Below are 5,297 nucleotides of genomic sequence, written 5' to 3' on the forward strand. Positions count from 1 at the left end.
TTTAGGTGTTGGTTTTTGAATGAACATTTGATGTTTATGCTTCTTTGTGAGTTTAAAGAAACCCTCATATCTTTCCAATTGAACCCTCTTGATTACTTATGTAAGTCTTTGCTTCTATGAGTTTAATTTTTTTTCACCCTTAGATTTTATTCTAGTAATTAAATGTCTTTTAGTTGCCAGACCGTCCTTTTTTAATTCTAAATCTCTGTCTTTCTTTCTGTTTCATAATAGTATATAACATTTTATTTTCTTGATTGTGGTTCACTTCTATGTCTTCCTTTCTATGTCTAAACCATATATCTCTCTTTCTTGATTGTTGTATTAGGTAAGTCTATCCTTCAAGGCATATATAAAAGAGATCACTTAGATTTTGCAACCGCTGAAAATTGTACTTGATACCTCATATTTCTCAACTACTTCCTTGATGACCAGGTGATGTTTTGATTGAATTCTAAAAATTATATTTCTGATGCAAAAGGAATTTCCCACTAGAGAAGAATTTATTGAATTAACTTTTTATTATGTTCCATTAACCCTAATGTTCTAGGTAGGTAATAATTGACTTTTGGTGCACCTCCCATCTGTAAAGTTATTATGTCTTCATAATTTTATAATTAGATTAAGGTAGTGTGGGTATTTAAAGTATAACTTATGCATGTCATCTTATATCCATTCGACCAAATCAAAAAAATAAAGAAAATTGACCCCAAATAGCTTAGAATTTACACGATCAATATATTGCAAGCTTTGGTATTTACCTAAATTTTGCTTTATTTGGTATTTACTTACTTAGCATTGGGTAACGCATTGTGTATGCATGAGTTATTATTGTCCGCATACCGAATGCAAAGTGTCACTTGGCTTGGATCACCTATAGCTTATGTAAAAATATAGGACATTAAAGAAAACTTGTTAGCATTGTGTGTCACAGTGGGTGTGCATGAGTTATTATTGTCTAGATACCTAATGTAAACTGTCACTTGGCGTTGACCGCAGTGATCCATAGAATATATGTGTGTGTGTGTGTGTGTGTGTATATATATATATATATATATATATATATATAACATAAAATAAAACTAATAATCTTTTTTTGTATATTAAATTATTTGGGCGATCTATTAAATGTTGAGACATTTTATACTAGAATTTTGGTAATTTCAATGAGTATGATTTGCGTACATTGGCAGCAGTGATATTGAAACCCAGTTTATATTTGTCCTAAGCTACGAACTTGTTGAGCTCGTTCAAGTGGATATTTCCACTAATGGTGACTTTCCAAATTGTCATACTTTTCTTGAGTAGGTGTCTCATCTCATAGATCTCCACAATTTTTGTGTCTATAAAGGCCCTCTACTTCAAGACTTGTCAGAGTGTAAACCTTATATACTCAAAGATAGACTTGAAGTACCTATAAAAATGGAGTTTCAGTCTTTGTCGTTTGTGGCTTCATATTTGCAATTGATTTGTGAGAGAGGTGATGAAGCGTAAATTAGTTCACACTGGACGTGCCAATTTATTTGGAATATATTTTCTCAAATACAAAAAATATATTGCAATCAGATAGTAAATAAAAAGAATAATTTTATTCATTATGATTGTGAATACAAATATGTTTATCCCTTGATTCCTCTCTCTTAAGATTTCTCCGTGTTTCAAGGGTTGTTAGTGTGATCAAACTATGTGGACCTTCTTCTGATTTATTTGATCTCTGTGAAAGGATTTTATGAATTTTGTTAAAATATTTAGTTGCCAAGAAGAGTTTACCCACATCTTCATCACTTTATGTATATTTTATGAATGTATGAAATTTTAGAGATGTCTATTCAAGGAAATATATTACAGTTTATATAAGTGTGAGTTTGAGTTTAGGGAAAGTAGTCTCCAAGAACCTTAAATGAAATTTGATACATCTTGTCGAGTGTCACATAAATTTGATATCTCAAATGTAAAATTATTGTCCCATGATATTTTTTTTGGGTCACATAGTTCACTTAATTGTCTTGTTGGATAGAGTTTTATTGTTTGATAGACTATTGCAGAAGAGGTCTTATGCTTATAATAATATCTTTATAGAAGCTAGCATCAAAAAAGATCACACTCTAGAAAGGGACTCAAGAACATCTCGAAGCACATTTGGGGAAGTAGTTTCACTCACGCATCCAAATGTGGACATGAGATCCAATTTCTCAAAATCCTCAGTACAACATATCGGCCTTTGCAGATCTGGAGAGGCATGAACAATGTGATCATGCATGCTAGACTTAACTGCAGATTAAGCATAACATTTATTATTTATAAAAGTAGACCTCAAATAAGTAGTTAGTCTTGGAATCAGTCTCGAATATTTGAAAAAATGTGTTATAACAACATAATCTAGTACTACATCTCCAAGTATTTCCAAGTGCTTATATCATAGTGGAATATCAGGTAGCATGTAAGATCAGTGAGTTAGCGCTTTAACAAGAAGTGAAGGGTCATAAAACTTGCATGTAGCAATGATTCCAAGTATCGTACATTGACTAGCTTCTCAGCATTAACAATCAAGTGTCTTAACATAGGTTCATCAATAAAATCAATGTTCATCCCAATCCATTTCTTTAATGATAAAGCTACTACTTTGCCCACCTGAGTTGGGGTAGGCACCTATCAGTGCCTCAACCACATCAACTACTATTTTGCTTCTAATCTACTACTTTATCCCACTGCACATTTCTTCTTAAAGCATCAAGTACTCTTTGCCAAAGTTGTAAACTTGACAATTATCACTGGAAATGAGCCCCACTTTAAGATCAAATGGTTCATTACGGATAAATCTCAGAATTTTACGAGCACATCCAGGCTTGAACAATGCAGCACTGCAAATGATTTTATTTTTCTTAATGTTGAGAAGACCCTCTTGATGATTTTCATAAGTCTTACACGATTGTATACTAATAGAATATCTGAGAAAAGAGTCTCTAAGCTGCTCAAGTGATTCCACATGAAACTTCTGGAGGCATTCTTTGTTGTCATATTAGTTTCAAAATCCTAGCGGTTGGCATACAAAGATTTAGATTATTGTGACTCAAAAGCATTCTTTTAAAGTTTATTCGGCATGAATGCTTCCTCTATAAAGTCTAAAGGTTCTAGCACGGTATATAGTTATTGGCGAAAGATTGTTGACCTCAAGAATCTTATGAATTCTAAGGTATACACATATGGTAGTGAATCCCCATACTCCGCCAGAACAGATTCACAGCTATACGTGTATACCTTAGAATTCATAAGATTCTCGAGGTCAAGATCTTTTTCCAATAACTATCTGTCGTTCTAGAACCTTTAGAATTTATAGGGAGGCATTCTGCTGAATAAACTTGAAAAGAATGCCTTTTGAATCATTGCAAGCTAAAACTTTGTATTCCAACTGGTAAAATTTTGGAAGTAATGACAACAAAGAAATGCATTTAGAAGTTTAGTTTGAAATCACTTCAAAAACTTGGAGACTGTTTTCTCAAAAGTGATTTCAGTATACAACTATTTAAGACTTATGAAAGTCAGAACGAGGGTTTTCTTAGATTTAAGAAAATAAAGTCATTTCCAATGTTACACTATGCAAGTTTTGATGTTCTGGGCAACGGAACAGGATGTACCGGTATTGGTCTGGTATCGTTTCGGTTCGTTCCAGTTCATCCCGGTTCGGTTGCCTACAGGACGGAAAAGGACATCTTTAATCGGGATACAGAACGGAACCGAGGTTTGGTATCGGTGTACCGCTACCGGTTTATTCCGGTTCCGGTCCGGTTCCAGTTAATTATAAATATTAATTAATTTATATTTTATATATTTATAAATTATAACTTATATTTTATATTAAATAAATAAATACTACCCAGGTAACCCAACTACCCCCCTATTAGTATTACATTAGTATTAAATTGAAATTGTAATTTTTAATGCAAAATTAAATAGATTAAATTGATATTTTTTAAATTTGTGTAATTCTTTTATATTATTTAGTTTAATTTTTTTAAATTAAAATTTTAATTTATTTCAATTACAAGTGATAAATATAACTTATAAACTATAAGATATTAATAAATAATTAGTAATAACTTATAAACTTCAAAAGATTTAAATCTTGAAAACTTAATTAGACTTAACTTGCAACCTTAATAAGTAAAAAATTTAAAAAAAATATCTTTAAAATAAACATAAGTATAAAATTACATTATAAATTTAAAAACTATTTATTTAAACTTAGAAAAATAAAAAAAATATTCATATTCGTAATTGAAAAAATCATTTTTTGAAATAACTAGGTGTGTCATACGTTTTATCCCATTCCGGTTCGTTCTGGTTCCATCCCGGTATATACTAGGATGGGACAGAACTGAGTATCTATCCTGGTAATTCTGGTCTGGTTCATCCCGGTACCGATCAACTCATTCCGTTCCAGTTCGGTACCGGTTCGCTTCCGGCCAGTGGTCCCGTTCTGGTTCGTTGCCCAGTCTTAGATGTTCTCGTAAAATATTGAAAAATATCTTTAATGAACGATTCGATCTTAAAGCATGAATCATTTCTAATGACAATTCTTATGTTCTAATCTTTGATGAAGTGTTCCAGATGCCTTCAATGAAAAAATGTATAGTAGGGAAGGCAAACAATTAAAAATTGTAAGAGAGAAGCTGATGTGGTTGAGTCACTAATAAGTGCCTACCTCAACTATGCGGGAAAGTAGGGACTTTATCATTTATGAAATGGCTTGGGGTTGCACATTGATTTTTTTGATGCACCTATGTCAAGGTACTTCCGTGTGAATGTTGAGAATCTAGTTAATGTCTGGTACTTTGAAATCCTACTACTTACAAGTTCTATCATCCTTCACTGCTTGTTGAAGTACTAACTCAAGGATTATACATGCTACCTGAGATTCCATGATGATATCAATGTTAGGGATTCTTTGAGATGCAGTTCTAGATTATGTATGCTGTTACAACACATATCTATTTCAAATATCTGAATTGACTCCATGACTAATTACTGATTTGAGTTCTGCTTCTTGAAACAATGAATTATATGCTCAATCTGCGATTAAGGCTGGCCTACAAAGCACCTTCTTCATGGCTCGCCAAAGAAAGATATGTTGCACTGTCGAGAATTTTTGAGAAATTGGATCTTCTGTCTGTTAAATTAGGTCTTGCAAAAATAACTTAATAAATATATCACAATTTACTAGATACATGTACTACGAAATTCTAAAAAGACTTTTTGAAAAAGTAAGAGACAATTTCAGAAGACTAAACATTGATTCGTTA

General features: G+C 32.1%; 1 pseudogene; it reads right to left on the reverse strand.

Annotated features, from left to right (window-relative positions):
- Positions 1 to 2,095: 2,095 nt before the first annotated feature.
- On the reverse strand, positions 2,096 to 3,077 carry LOC107018112 (annotated as a pseudogene).
- Between the last annotated feature and the right edge of the window lie 2,220 nt (positions 3,078 to 5,297).

Source organism: Solanum pennellii, chromosome 1 (genome assembly GCF_001406875.1).
Source record: "Solanum pennellii chromosome 1, SPENNV200".
Classification (NCBI taxonomy): domain Eukaryota; kingdom Viridiplantae; phylum Streptophyta; class Magnoliopsida; order Solanales; family Solanaceae; genus Solanum; species Solanum pennellii.